Source organism: Panthera onca, chromosome D4 (assembly GCF_046562875.1).
Source record: "Panthera onca isolate mPanOnc1 chromosome D4, mPanOnc1 haplotype 2, whole genome shotgun sequence".
Classification (NCBI taxonomy): Eukaryota; Metazoa; Chordata; class Mammalia; order Carnivora; family Felidae; genus Panthera; species Panthera onca.
In genome coordinates this window covers 55,832,255-55,848,222 of record NC_138351.1, presented here as the reverse complement: position 1 = coordinate 55,848,222, position 15,968 = coordinate 55,832,255, and the positions used below count along the sequence as shown (strand labels likewise).

At 39.8% G+C, this 15,968-nt stretch overlaps 1 long non-coding RNA gene across 1 annotated transcript in view; it reads left to right on the top strand.

Annotated features, from left to right (window-relative positions):
- Positions 1-15,968, top strand: part of LOC132675473 (uncharacterized) — a 137,978-nt gene that overhangs the window by 18,327 nt on the left and 103,683 nt on the right. Inside the window, exons 2-3 of the long non-coding RNA XR_013551585.1 lie at positions 10,255-10,298; positions 12,841-12,940. This is a non-coding gene — a long non-coding RNA (uncharacterized LOC132675473). The remainder of the gene's footprint in view (positions 1-10,254; positions 10,299-12,840; positions 12,941-15,968) is intronic.

Here is a 15,968-nt window from a genome sequence, read left to right as displayed (position 1 = left end):
AAATGGGATCGATTCCTTGATTTCTCTTTCTGTCGCTTCATTGTTCATGTATAGGAATGCAACCAATTTCTGTGCATTGATTTTATATCCTGCAACTTTTCTGAATTCATGAATCAGTTCTAGCAGTTTTTTGGTGGAATCTTTTGGGTTTTCCATATAGAGTATCATGTCATCTGCAAAGAGTGTACGTTTGACCTCCTCCTGGCTGATTTGGATGCCTTTTATTTCTTTGTGTTGTCTGATTGCAGAGGCTAAAACTTCCAATATGTTGAATAACAGTGGTGAGAGTGGACATCCCTGTTTTGTTCCTGACCTTAGGGGGAAAGCTCTCAGTTTTTCCCCATTGAGGATGATATTAGTGTTGGGTCATTCATATATGCCTTTTATGATCTCCAGGTATGCTCCTTCTATCCCTACTTTCTTGAAGGTTTTTATCAAGAAAGGATGCTGTATTTTTTCAAATGCTTTCTCTGCATCTATTGAGAGGATCATATGGTTCTTGTCCTTTCTTTTATTGATGTGATGAATCACATTAATTGTTTTGCGGATATTGAACTAGCCCTGCATCCCAGGTATAAATCCCACTTGGTTGTGGTGAATAATTTTTAATGTATTGTTGGATCCGGTTGGCTAATATCTTGTTGAGGATTCTTGCATCCATGTTCATCAGGGAAATTGGTCTATAGTTCTGCTTTTTAGGGGGGTCTCTGTTTGGTTTTGGAATCAAGGTAATGCTGGCTTCATAGAAAGAGTTTGGAAGTTTTCCTTCCATTTCTACTTTTTGGAACAGTTTCAAGAGAATAGGTGTTAACTCTTCCTTAAATGTTTGGTAGGATTCCCCTGAAAGCCATCTGGCCCTGAACTCTTGTTTCTTGGGAAATTTTTGATTACTAATTCGATTTCCTTACTGGTTATGGGTCTGTTCAAATTTTCTATTTCTTCCTGTTTCAGTTTTGGTAGTGTAGGTTTCTAGGAATTTGTTCATTTCTTCCATGTTGCCCATTTTGTTGGCGTATAATTGCTCATAATATTCTCTTATTATTGTTTTTATTTCTGCCGTGTTGGTTGTGATCTCTCCTCTTTCATTCTTGATTTTATTTATTTGGGTCCTTTCCTTTTTCGTTGTGATCAAACTGGCTAGTGGTTTATCAATTTTGTTAATTCTTTCAAAGAACCAGCTTCTAGTTTCATTGATCTGTTCTACTGTTTTTTTGGTTTTGGTGGCATTAATTTTTGCTCCAATCTTTATTATTTCCTGTCTTCTTCTGGTTTTGGTTTTTACTTGGTGTTCTTTTTCCAGCTCTTTAAGGCATAAGGTTAGGTTGTGTATCTGAGATCTTTCTTCCTTCTTTAGGAAGGCCTGGATTGCTATATACTTTCCTTTTATGACCGCCTTTGCTGCGTCCCAGAGGTTTTGGGTTGTGGTGTTATCATTGTCATTAACTTCCATATACTTTTTGATTTCTTCTTTAACTGCTTGGTTAGCCCATTCATTCTTTGGTAGGATGTTCTTTAGTCTCCAAGTATTTGTTACCTTTCCAAATTTTTTCTTGTGGTTGATTTCGAGTTTCATAGTGTTGTGGTTTGAAAATATGCACGGTATGATCTCGATCTTTTTGTACTTGCTGAGGGCTGATTTGTGTCCCAGTATATGGTCTATTCTGGAGAACGTTCCATGTATACTGGAGAAGAATGTATATTCTGCTGCTTTAGGATGAAACGTTCTGAATATATCTGTTAAGTCCATCTGGTCTAGTGTGTCATTCAAAGCCATTGTTTCCTTGTTGATTTTTTGATTAGATGATCTGTCTGTTACTGTGAGTGGGTGTTGAAGTCTCCTACTATTATGGCACTACTATTGATGAGTTTCTTTATGTTTGTGATTAACTGATTTATATATTTGGGTGTTCCACATTTGGTGCATAAATGTTTACAATTGTTAGGTCTTCTTGGTGGACACACCCCTTGATTATGATATAATGTCCTTCTGCATCTCTTGATACAGTCTTTATTTTAAAGTCTAGATTGTCTGATATAAGTTTGACTACTCTGGCTTTCTTTTGTTGACCATTAGCATGATAGATGGTTCTCCATCCCCTTACTTTCAATCTGAAGGTGTTTTTAGGTCTAAAGTGGGTCTCTTGTAAACAGCATATAGATGGATCTTGTTTTCTTATCCATTCTGTTACCCTATGTCTTTTAGTTGGAGCATTGAGTCCATTGACGTCTAGAGTGAGTACTGAAAGATGGGAATTTATTGCCATTATGATGCTTGTAGAGTTGGAGTTTCTGGTGGTGTTCTCTGGTCCTTTCTAAATTTTTTTTTTAATGTTTATTTATTTTTGAGAGAGACAGAGACAGAATGCGAGTGGGTTAGGGGCAGAAAGAGAGGGAGACGCAGAAGCAGAAGCAGAAGCAGGTTCCAGGCTCTGAGCTGTCAGCACAGAGCCCAATGCAGGGCTCGAACTCACAAGCCGCGAGATCATGACCCGAGTCAAAGTCAGACGCCCAGCCGACTGAGCCACCCAGGCGCCCGTCTCTAGTCCTAATCTTTGTTGCTTTTGGTATATATATATATGTATATATATATATATATATTTTTTTTTTTCATCTTTTCTCCCCTCAGAGAGTCCCCCTTAAAATTTCTTGCAGGGCTGGTTTAGTGGTCACAAACTCCTTTAATTTTTGTTTGTCGAGAAACTTTTGATCTCTCCTTCTATTTTGAATGACAGCCTTTCTGGATAAAGAATTATTGGGTGCATATTTTTCTGATTTAGCACATTGAATATATCCTGCCACTCCTTTCTGGCCTGTCAAGTTTCTGTGGATAAGGCTGTTGCAAACCTGATCTGTCTTCCCTTGTAGGTTAGGGACTTTTTTCCCCTTGATGCTTTCATGATCCTCTCCTTGCCTGAGAATTTGTGAATTTGACTATCACGTACCTTTATGGTCGGTTTTGTTGAACCTAATGGGGGTCCTCTGTGCTTCCTGGATTTTGATGTCTGCATCTTTCCCCAGGTTAGGAAAGTTTTCTGCTATGATATGCTAACATAACCCTTTTACTCCTATTTCTCTCTGTTCCTTTTCTGGGACCCCTATGATTCTGATGTTGTTCCTTTTTAATGAGTCACTGATTTCTCTAATTCTTAAATCGTGCTCTTTTGCCTTAATCTTTCTCTTTTTTTCTGCTTCATTATTCTCCATAAGTTTGTCCTCTATATCGCTGATTCTCTGTTCTGCCTCATCCATCCTTGCCACCACAGAATCCATCCGTGATTGCAGCTCAGTTATAACATATTTTATTTCATCCTGACTAGTTTTACTTCTTTTATCTCCACAGAAAGGGACTCTAGTCTATCTTTGACTCCAACTAATATTCTTATTATCGTGATTCTAAATTCTGGTTCAGACATCTTGCTTGTATCTGTGTTGGTTAAATCCCTGGCTGTCATTTATTTGTGGTCTTTCTTTTGGGGTTAATTCCTTCATTTCATCATTTTGAAGGGAGAAAAGAAATTAATAATGTAGAAAAATTAAAATTAAAAAAATATTAAAATTTAAAAAATATTAAAATTAAAAAATTAAAAACACACACATAAAAAATCGAATAAATGGTGCTAGATCCTAGGTGTGTTTTGGCCTGGGTAAACAAAAATTAAAGGAAAACATTTTTAATAAAAATTGAAAATAAAAATGAATTTTTTCTCTTTCTGTATTCAAGAAAAAGAAAGGAGTGAAAAAGAGAAAAAAAATTGAATAGATGGACCTGCTGATAGATTGAAATACGACTGAAATTACCTCATTTTCCCCTAGAAGTCAGACTATGAAGTGCTTTATAGTCCATAAACTAAGCAGGTGGTGAGACTTGTGTTCTTCAAGACTGAGGTTGGCCCAGTTGGGCGGGGCTTAGTGTAATGGCTCCATTCTCCACTAGATGGCGCTGCTAGCCTAGTGGGGTGGATTGTTGTGGCGCTCATAGGTGCGTATGCTCATGCGCGGGAGCAGTGAGCATGGCGTCACCCAGGTACCCAGTCTCTAGTATTGGAACTCTGCTCTTCCCGATCAGCAGTCGTGCACCTGTACTCTGTCTTCAGCTTTCGTCCAGTTCCCACTTTTTCACTGTCCGTGACCAAGCTCCAGGCAGCACCTCTCTCCTGAGTTTTGTCTCAGATGCGGCTGTTTTCCGCGGCTCCTTACTTCTGAAGGACTGCGACTTTGACCCATTCCGCCCCTCTGCGGGAGGGTCTCACCGATCAATGGCCGAATGTCGGCTGCACCCAGGAACGCTTGCTGGACCCTGCTGCTGCTGATGCCCTGAGCCTGTGGACAGGTGCCAGCCCGCCCGAGAAAGTTTACGAGATAGTGTAGCAGCAGCGTTTCAGGGATTATTTGAAAATCGCAACACACATCTGGCACCAGGCTTCACCCTTAATGACCTTGTTCCAGCACTAGCAAATGCGGCCGTTCTCTGGGGTCTGCTGGGCCTCAACAGTCTCTACCAAATGTTCTTCCAGCAGTGGAACCGCTTTTCTGTGTGTGGCCCAAGAACCTCCCAGACCCCGCTGTGCTCCTGGGGATTCGCCCTTCCCACCAGAGCACCACCAGGTATTGAGCTGCGGAGTTGCTGACTCTGTGCTCCCCCTGTTTATGGTCTTAATGGAATTTAAACTCTCTCCTTTCTCCTTTCTCCCTTTTTTAGTTTAGTCCCTGCGGCTGTTTCCAATTTTCCACTTTCTCTCCAGCTGCTTTTGGGGAGGGGTGCTTTTCCTGTATTCTCTCTGCCGTCTCTGTCCTCTCTCCACCCGCAAAAGCGGCTCCCTGCCTGCTGCGGCTTCTCGCTTCCCAAGTTCACCTCTCTGTGCCACGTACCTGCTGAATTCTTTGGCTTAGGTTGTGCAGATTGTTGTGTTAATCCTCACATCAGTTTTCTAGGTGTGCAGGATGGTTTAGTGTTGGGCTGACTGTATTTCATGGATGCGAGACACACAAAAAACTTCCATGCTGTTCTGCCATCTTGGCTCCCCCCAAGTGTCCTCTTTAATGTCGCCCATTAAGCCCATCCCTCCACCCCAAAACCCCTCCAGCACCCCTCAGTTCTCTGTATTTAAGAGTCTCTTCTGTATTTATTTATTTATTTATTTATTTATTTATTTATTTATTTATTTAAGGTTTATTTAGTCTTAGAGAGAGAGACAGAGTATGAGCGGGGGAGGGACAGAGAGAGAGGGAGACACAGAATCTGAAGCAGGCTCCAGGCTCTGAGCTGTCAGCAAAGAGCTTGATGCGGGGCTTGAACTCATAGATCATGAGATCATGACCTGAGCCGAAGTTGGTCACTCAACCAACTGAGCCACCCAGGCGCCCCAAGAGTCTCTTCTCTTTTGTCCCCCTCCATATTAATTTTGCTTCCCTTCCCTTATGTTCATCTGTTTTGTATCTTAAATTTCACATATGAGTGGAGTCATATGATATTTGTCTTTCTGTGACTAATTTCATTTAGCATAATACACTCTAGTTCCATCCACGTTGTTGCAAATGGGAAGATTTCATTCTTTTCAGTGCCGAGTAATACTCCATTGTGTATATATACCACATCTTCTTTATCAATTCATCCATTGATGGACATTGGGGCTCTTTCTAGACTTTGGCTATTGTTGATAGTGCTGCTATAAACATGGGGGTGCATGTGCCCCTTCAAAACAGCACACCTACATACTTTGGATAAATGCCTAGTAGTGCAATTGCTGGGTCATAGAATAGTTCTATTTTTAGTTTTTTGAGGAACCTCCATACTGTTTTCCAGAGTGGCTCTACCGTGGCTGTACCAGTTTGCATTTCCACCAGCTAGTTCAAAAGGATTCTTCTTTCTCCACATCTTCACCAACATCTGTTGTTGACTGAGTTGTTAATTTTAGGCACTCTGATCAGTGTGAGGTGGTATCTGAGTGTGGTTTTGATTTGTATTTCCCTGATGATGAGTGATGTTGAGCATTTTTTCATGTGTCTGTTGGCCATCTGGATGTGTTCTTTGGAAAAGTGTCTTTTCATGTCTTCTGCCCATTTCTTCACTGCATTATTTGTTTTTTGGAATAGCTTTTATTATTTAAAAAGACTTCATTATTTTTAACACATCTAAGGACTTATTTTATTTATTTAGTTTTTGAGAGTGAACGAGCAGGGAAGAGGGGCAGAGGGAGAGAGAAAAAAAGAATCTTAATCACACTCCATGCTCAGTGCAGAGCCTGACATGGGGCTTGATTCCACAACCCTGGGATCACAAGCTGAGCTGAAATCAAGAGTCAGAAGGTCAACAGACTGAGCCACCTAGGTGTCTTTAAGGTCTTATCTTGTCAACAGATTATGCCAGAAACTTAGTCAATTTGCAAAAGTCATGATTGCATTTCCCCTCAGTAATTTAGCTTCTTTTTAATCCCTGCCACTCCTCCCTACTCTGTATAGTTGACTTTAGATTCAGGAGAAGTTAGGGGAATAGGCACACTGCTTTTTCCCTTTTTCTTACTCCCAAGACTAATGGGAAAATATGTTTGTCTTTGTTTCCCTCTTCAAATAAAGAAAAGTAGGGATCACATGGGGAGACACTGGGTTGGGATGACATTGGCAGTTTTGCAGAACAGTCCTGACAGTGAAACTCATCTTTTCCGTACAAAGTAGCCTGCACATCTGGCATTCACATACTGATCAAGTCCTAATTTTTCACCTTTGCAAGGGGCTCTGTGGCTTGCCAGTTCAACAAACCAAAGCATCACTGACTTCTTATATGTATATAAAAAGCAAATTGTGAATTATAAAGGAGTGCAAAAATGATCTTCTTTTAGTACACCATCGTTGTTTTAGTACACCGTCGTTCTTTAAAAATATCTCATCTTGCAGTCAGGAGGGGTTTCCTATGTGCCCTTGACTTGGGGCCATTCTTATGTTGATAGAGGATATTTTCAGAACTTGGTTTCTGAGAACTCTCAATTGTTAGATGTTCAGGTTGCTATTCATCTATTCTTCTCTTTCTGATTCTGACTAATGGGGAACACACATAAGGAATGAGAGTCAGAGGGACAAGTACCACTTGTTTCATAGGTAGACAAGCTCCTGATACCCACAGTAAACGTTGGCAAAATCTGGATTGGAGAACCTGACTCTGGTGTGAAGTTGAAGTGCATGGTCTACCACTCAGCCCAAATCTCAGTCATTAGATTCACATGCTCAGCCACATGACAGAGTGAGTCAGCGAGCAAAGGCCTGCAGAGAAGATATAAAGTCACTTATCTAAGCATCTGCATAGCAGGATCACAAGTCTGCCACATTCACCCCGTCAAGGGGTTGAACAAGAAGAGTGGCAGACTTGACCCACCTACGAAGGACTGCCCAGAGGTGCCTGCCATATGGAGCAGAAATGGAACAGTGGTCTTTGATACAGTAATGCTGCCCACCAGTAATTGCAGCACACACTGTGTAACCCATCAGATAGTCCACTCAGTCAGTGGAAAGTGAATCAGGGGTGGGAAAGACTAGAACATTCCATTCAATCCTCCTAAAAGAGGGGAAAGGGGATGGAAGTCCCTTCAGCTACCAGCTGATACAACAAGCCTAAATATTCCTCTCCTCAACAGTATCAGTTTTGAAAAGTAATGTTCTCGTGCTATCCCTTAGAAGATGTTTCATTTGTGATCTAATCCAAGGATTAATGATTGGGGAAACAACCTTTAAGCTGAAAAGATGGTGAAATTTTGATTGGAGAAAAATGTTATGTTTGGAAAACTCCCCACAGAACATCTGTATGTCAATCCTTGGTTTATGCAAAGCAGCACGTGTGCCTCTGTGCTGATGGTGCAAATGTAGTAATTAACCACACAGAAATGCCAGCCACAACTGGGATTTGGGGAGAACCTTCTTCCTCTCCAGGAGTGGGGGGTTGGGGACTCCAACTTAAAGAGAAACAAATGTATGAGAGACAGGTGTGGGAAGTACTGAAAAGTCTGTGACTACCTGGCTTGAGAAAATTGCCTTTGTTTCCAAAGCAACGTTTTTGGGAAAAACAAAACTTTCCTCAATTTGAGAATTTTCTCTTTGTTTTTGTATTTTCTATTGGAATACACTATGGCAATGTTAAAAAACCATGAATGGATTTTGGAAATTGCAGAATCAGTCTTAGCATCTGGTCTCTTATCTATGGGGGACCTTGGCCAATTTACTTAATTTCTCTGAGACTCAGTTTCCTCCTTTAGAATGGAGATAATCATACCTAATAGTGAGGGTTGTTGTGCAGATTAGAGATATTAAAGGTACAGTACCTGGCCCAGAATGAATTGTGATGATGATGGTATGTATTTTTTCTAAATACTTAATTTTGCATCACAACAGGTGGATTTGCAAGCTTTATTTATATACAACACTAAATCCAGGAGGATATTTGTTCTTTTATGTGCTCAGAAATACTAGATCAGATTTTAAAGTGGGAATTAGGAGACCATGTTCCAGATAAATCCTTTCTGGTTTGTGTTATTGATTTTCCCAGAGAATTAGATCATCCAAACGTTTGCAGATTCATTGAAGTCTGCATTAAAGTGCCAGATATGGTTATTGTGACAAAATACTGCCCAAAGGGAAGCTTGGTGGATGTTCTGCTCAACAATGACATTCCTGTCAACTGGAGTTTCCAGTAAGAGCCAGGCATTTGAGTGGTAGGAAACAGAAACTAGTGAAATTCTACAACAAACCCTATTTCCATCATTGTTCCCAAGGATCTACTGTCATCTGAATGCATTATCTTGAAGGAGGATTTATGTTATGTCTTGAGACATGGATGGGAATGGGTGGGTCATTATATCTAGACAGGGAGGGGTAGGAAGGATTTTGAACTAGGCACATCCAATGGTGCTAGAAAAGATGTAGCTGGAGATGCTAGTAGAAAATCCTGTTTCATATCTAAAGAGTACATCTACAAGCAAGAGCAAGGAGTCTTTCCAAGTAGTAGGCACATTCTAGGTCTAATTAATTTACCTAACAACTACTGTGCTGGACACTTAAGGCTACAAAAATAAATAAGAAATATTCCCTGCCTTCAAGAACATCTTGTTTTGGTGGGAAAGACAAATAAGCCGAGTTATAGAACAGTTGATAGAAGTCTTAAGAGTGTCATGTGCATGGGAGTAGCATCTAGTCCAGATTGGGTATGGGGAATGGGCCATGTGGAGATGAGCTGAGAAAGAGTACAAGTTTGCTAGGAAAAAGGGCCAACAGAGGTAATTGTAAAGAGAGGGAATAGTGTGTGTGTAAAATCTAAGAGAAGATGGTCCCATCTAGGATTGTTAATAGGTTAGTATGGCCAGAGCTCTGAGATGAGGGCAGAGGTGAGTGGTAGGAGTGGTGAGAAATGAGACAAGAAAGATAAGTAGGTAGTCCTGAAATGGGCCAAAGTAAATAAGATAATTTAGTATATGAAAAAAAAAATGGAGTTTCAAATAAGTGAAGAAAGGAGAGATTGTTGGAATAAAGGATTCAGGATGACTGTCTAACCATTTGGCAAAAATAATATTAGACCCCCAGTGCACACCTTTAACCAAAATTAATTTGAGGTTAGCTTTAATTTTCAGTATGAAAACTGAAACTTTAAAAGTACTAGAAGAAGGGGCGCCTGGATGGCTCAGTTGGTTAAGCGTCTGACTTTGGCCCAGGTCATGATCTCTGCTGTCAGCACAGAGACTGCTTTGGATCCCCTATCCCCCTCTCTCTGCCCCTCCATGGCTTGTACTCTCCTTCTCTCTTTCTTTCAAAAAAAGAAAAAAAGTAGAAGGAAGGAAGGAAGGAAGCACTTTTATGTGATTATATAATACCATAGTGAAAATTAACAGGCATATGAGTAATTGGGAAAAGTATTTCTAATATATCTCTTACTAAGTATAACCAACAAAAGGTTGATATCCATAGACTCGTGGATATCAGCAATGTAAATAGCATAACACATAACTTCTTGTCTGTTAATTATAGATAAGTCTATGAACATTTACATTTATTTTAAAACATGATATGTACATGTGAATCAGATTTATTTGGAAGAAATATTCATCATTTTCTGGATAATTATGACCTCATAGCATTCACAAATATGGGTATAGCTGAGCTTATCTGAAATATTATCCCCACTGTCCCTGAAAACAGTGGCTCTGCAATCTGTGTAGATTTTTAATTTGCTCTAGATGAGGGATTTCACATCAAAATGACCTGTGTGTCTTTTTGCAGGTATGCCATCATTTTGATTGCCTCATGAAGTGACCCAAGCTTGGGTAAGATCTACTGAAGATTCTATTTTCAAGTGAACAATCAGGGAATTTGCTTCTCTGTTGCTCAGCAATGAACAGTGTATCCTACCCTAGCAGAGAACAATGTTGTGTCTGATTTGCTCATATATATAAGAAAGAATAAGATGAATACTATCTGTCTATCTATCTATCTATCTATCTATCTATCTATCTATCTATCTATGTTTGAATAGCTTATGGTTTTGAAAAAGTACTGAGCAAAAATTCCATACTGTAAAGTGTTCTGGATATTAGGGTGAGTTTCCCCATCCAAATCTAGGCATATTGAGTTGAAGGACAGCAGAACTAAAAATACTCTGGCTGCATCTGGAACACAGGGATCCTCTGGGATTTGTTTCATTTGACCATATTCCAATCATAATGATGTTGAGTGTGGATTTTGTTCCCCAGGATGTTGAGTCCTTAAATAAATTCTTCTCACCCTAGGATTTGTTTATTTATTTTAAGAAATTTCCCTCCAGGTTTATAAATTCCAATAGATCAAAAAAATTATACATATTTTCAGCAGAGATTAAAACTGTCATAAAGATACAGTCTATAAGAGAAATAGGAGATGAGTGAGGGTGGGGCATGGTTCCTTGAAATTATTTTTCATTTCACAATTTTAAATGTAAAACCCTTGGGAATTGTATATATTGACCAATAGTTTCATGTTATTCTGAATGCTGTTTAACAAATCAAAGGACAAGGGAATTTCAACCAAAATGATCGAACATTACTGACTGTTCTTGGTATGTTTAAATAAACGGAAAGAGGAGCAGAGGGAAAGATTATAGTATATAATGAGAAAATCTGCCTCAATTCTCAGATCAGAGGAATCATGAAATTTTGATGGTAATGGAGAATTTACTTTATACCAATAACTACACCGTTTGACTTCATACACTATTCCCATTTCCCCCAATTATCTCGTTACTACCCAGCTTTGATATATGTGTAAGTAAGCTAATTTTCAACAACAACCATGCAATTTAAGTGTAATCCTACAGAGACTAAAAACGAAATCAAACAACAAATTACTGTTCTTCATGGGAATTGGCTCATACTAGTCACTAGATTCATAAATATCTAAAAGTGGACTCTCTTAGACAAGTGCAAATGAGCAAGGTCTTTTCTATAATGAACACTAACCATATATGGAACTTGTCTATGCCAGGGGCTAGGCTGACGTCACTGTCCTCTGCAGAAGTGAGCCAAAGATGTGTGTGTGGGAGAGAGGGTGTGGGTTGTGCAGGGCAAAGGGGAATAAAGGGCCTAAGCAGCATTGTTAGAGCCGGTCACCCCATGTTGGGGAGCACTGGGAATGACTGGATGACTAGGATGGGCTCTTTGGTGGAGAAAGTCACACTTGATCAGAAAGAAGCAGCTCTTAAATGGTGGGAATGACATAATAGAATGAAGAGAGAGACAGGTATTGGTGGCAAAATTGAATTTTCTTTCCTTCATGATTAATTAAGGCAGTTAATAAGGGCTCAAGACTAGATCTTATAAGGAATGAATAACACCGTGTAATTCCAAATATTGTTTAACAGATGAATTGGTACACAAGTTAATTTGACCCTTTTTACTTGTCAGATGGAGGCCAAGGGGTTGAATCAACCATCTCAGTTTGTCACAAACTGGAGCTATTAGGTGGAAGTCACCTTATAGATTATTTATTTGTGCCAATTCATTTTCAGAGGAGGCAACGAGACCAGAGAGATTGATAAACCTGTTTAAGGCTCAAGCTTGCTCTCTTATTCCCATATAGTTCTCTGGTAGAAGGACACAGGTTCAGTCCTGGGCTCTCTGTTCCCCTCTCTTCAATCCTATTTCCATTCGAATTTGGGTGACCTTAGTATCCATTAGGAAGATGTGTCCTACCCTGTCAGTTCTTTGACCTTCATCTTCTCCCATGATCTTATATTCTTCACCTGCTTCAGCTGCCCATTTCTATATCATTACCTATAAGTGGATCCCTTCCATAATCTCCATGTCAATATCTTACTCTTTGACCTCCACCCCCTATTTTTTTTAGTGAATTCCCCTTAGTTTCCCAACTCTACCAGTGTACTAGTTGGGACATCCAATCCACTGATCTCATGATCTCACTGTCTTCGCTTTCTCTCATACCCCATTTCCTCCTCACCTGGCTTAGATTCCATGGTCCATCACTGATAAAGATTCATTTGCCTAGAGTATTCTGCTGTCTTATCACAAACTGACAAATTACATATATTTGGTGGATTGCTATCTTTTACCTCTGGATATATGTTCCTTGAGGGCAGAGACTTTGTCTGCTCTGCTCCCTGCTATATTCCAAGTGCCTAGAACATGGTTGGTACATGGTAGGTACTCAGTAAATATTAGTTGAATGAATGAATAAATAAATCTGTGAAAGTGAGGGTAATTTTCAGAGGGTTAAATTATATTTTCCTCTACAGAGTGTGGCATATGCTTCTGTTTTGATTATTTCTAATGCTAGGTTGTTTTTATTTTTCTTCAATTCTTTTCTCTCCTCCCACAGAAGGAAGAGGCTTCTTCTGTTAGGCATTCCAGTGTCTCTTGAGGAGCTAATTACAGGGAAGCCTGAGAATCGCTGTCTTTGCCCTTCAGAGTATGCAGAGGTAAGGGGTGAGGAGAGAAAGGGGACTTGATCATCATCTGAAGCCATCACATCAACTAAGCACGAGTCCATGTTATGTCTTGGAAAGAGATATACCAATGAGTAATCTATTGCATCACGTAACAACTTCTTGGCATTTTTCTGGCTTTTCCCAGTCTACTTCTAAATAGAGATGATACAGTAGGCAATTGGAATATGTGCTGGGAACTTGGAACAGATGCTTATATGGAGATGGAAATTTGGGGCCCACCACTATCTAAGGCTGTAATGTAGCTATAGATGGAGAGGAAACCTTATAGGGAGATGTGGGGAGAGAAGAGAGAGCAGAATCCTGAGATGGCAGCTCAATTGTATTTCTGTAGACTTCTGGTGCCATTAAAAACACTATGACAAAGTGATACATATGATGATGAAAACATGGCAAGCGTGTTCATATGCAGCATGCCCCATCCACAGGTACAGCTATGGAGCCACAATACCCATCACTCTGGGATTTAGACATGTATATGGGTTTATGATAATTTGTGTAAATAATTTACTAAAACAAAAAATGAGAATTGTGACTTTGAAAGTTTTCACAGGACAGTGGTGGAATGGAAATGTTCTGCCAGTGATGTTACAGAGTCCTTTGATCTAGCCCAAGCCACAGCGTTATTGCTCTCCTGTGCTTGAAACTCCAAGCCTCTGGCATCCTACTATATCTGGGCTTTAGTTTCCTTATCTTTAAAAATAAAAATGGACACTACATCAGTGGATACAAGGGGGTAGACACAGGTTGCATATCAGAACTGGGATGGTTCCCCTGTAAGAACGAGTTTGGTATGTGATCTGAAAAAGTATATTGAATTTTATCATCAAAGTTCATATTTGTAAAATTTACAAAATTCGCATGTATAAATTTAGTAGTTCATGCTACTGAATGTAAACCTCAATTAAATCTTCCTGGCTGCTAATCTTCCTAACATTAACAAAGATGGGTAAACCTGGGAATAGATGATTCTAAATTGTTCAATTCTGCAGTTCTCTTCAGAATATCAGTAAATCACTGCATGACTGTTACTCTTGATTACTAGAGTTGATTAGGAGGTACAAGAAAACAACCCATCTCAAAGACCCACCTTTGAACAAGCTTTTAGACAAGATGAATTTCCTAACAAAGTCTGATAGAATTGACGATGTCTTTGGCAAATTTGGATGACTTCCCAGTCCTCGCTAATTGCACCTGTTTAGGTATCTATTTATCACAGCACCAAGGGCAGATCTCACTGGTGCACCCTTTCATAGCTGGTGTGGTTACTGGATCCTAAGGGGATGATAATTATAAGTGAAGAACCCCCTGTGGAAATCCCCCTGCCTTCTAGGTGCTTTCAAAGAGTCAGAGATTAATACACAGGGAGCAAAGTATTCCCATGAAATAACTTCTCTTTATGATGGATGCTTAAATGGAGAAGTACAGCGAATATGGAAGTACTTATGGCAGAAAGGATCCAAGACCTAATGCGTGATAAACAAAAAAACCACCACTTGCTCTATAGTAAGTAATGCCTAATTGAAATACAATGTCAGTAATAAAAGCTGATTTGATTAGCTCATGCATTTCTATTTAACTTGTTTCTCTTTCTTGAGAACTAATTGCTGAAGGCAAGGAAATCACACTTTTACATCTTTGATTTTGAATTCTGTGTTCTGCTTACATGGATTTTTAAGGGTCAGTTTTTGATTTTGAATTCTGTGTTCTGCTTGCATGGATTTTTAAGGGTCAGTTTTCATTTGCACTAGGATTTTGGTAACTCTAAGTGTCTTTAACAGAAGTAAATGTGCATTGAAGGTAGAAGACAAATTTTTACCTGTAATACCAAGGAAAGGGTTAAATGTCCATACTGGATCTTGGGCAGCTGTGCATGAATCTTGCAAGGAAGTCTCCAGCCTAGGGGGAAGTGGAGTTGAGAGAGCAGTCCTCCTCAGAAGTTGCAAGGGAGGTACTCGGGCAGGTAGAGGATTCCAACTCCAGTAATGCAGTATGAGGTAGACGTGGTTCAGAGCTTCAGCTCTGGAGTGAGACAGAAGTGGATTAGTGTCCCAGCTCTGCATTTTTCAAGCTTCATGATCCTTGGGAAAGTCACTTTATGAGCTTCAGTTTCTTTGTCTCATGAAATAGGGTTTAAAAACTGTACCAACTTCACAGGAGTGTCATATTAAGTGAGTTAATGCATATAATGCTCTTAGCAAGTGCCTGGTACAATAAAGAGCTTGATAGATATAATGATGATGGTGATGATGATGTGAATAGACTAGGATCTTTATTTGAGGGATCTGCCAAACCAAGGAAGCAAATAACTGGCAGAGAGGGTGACCATTAATATCCCCTAGTTTAGGTACCTGGGCAAGGTCCACCATCATCCCAACATATTGTTCTCATTACCTCAAGGACCAAAGTTTTCTGTCCTCTACCCTACTGGTTGCCCAATATGTGCCAAACATGGAGGTTCCCCACGTGGTTATTTGTGGAAAGCTCAGTTCCCTCTAGCACAGCCCTTCTCAATCGTGGCTGCATATTATAATCCTCTGGGGCTTTCATAATAAACTAATGCCTGGGCCCCACCTCTTGGACATTCTGCTATAATTATTCAGGAGGAAAACTCAGGCATTAGTATTTTAAAAGCTCACTGGTGGATTCTAATGTGCAGTGCTGCTTGGGAACTACTGACTTAACAGTTTAAAAAGTAAACTAAGCATTGTTTTAATGCAATGGAATCAGTAAACACCTAGCAGCAAGATAATTGCCAAACCCATAATTCTTTAATAACTAATTGGAGTAATTGGTTCTTCCTCTGACCTCTTTCCAGCATTTATACCACCTACTCCTCCCTTCTTTCTGAAGCTCTTTCCTTACTGGATTTCCCTACTCCCTCTTTCCTCTTCACCTCCTACTGCCCACTCCGCTCCCTCTCAGTCTTTCAGCAGCATTGCAACCTTCACACACACATTGAATGTTTGTAGTTTCCTGGGGTCTATCCTTGGCGTGCTTT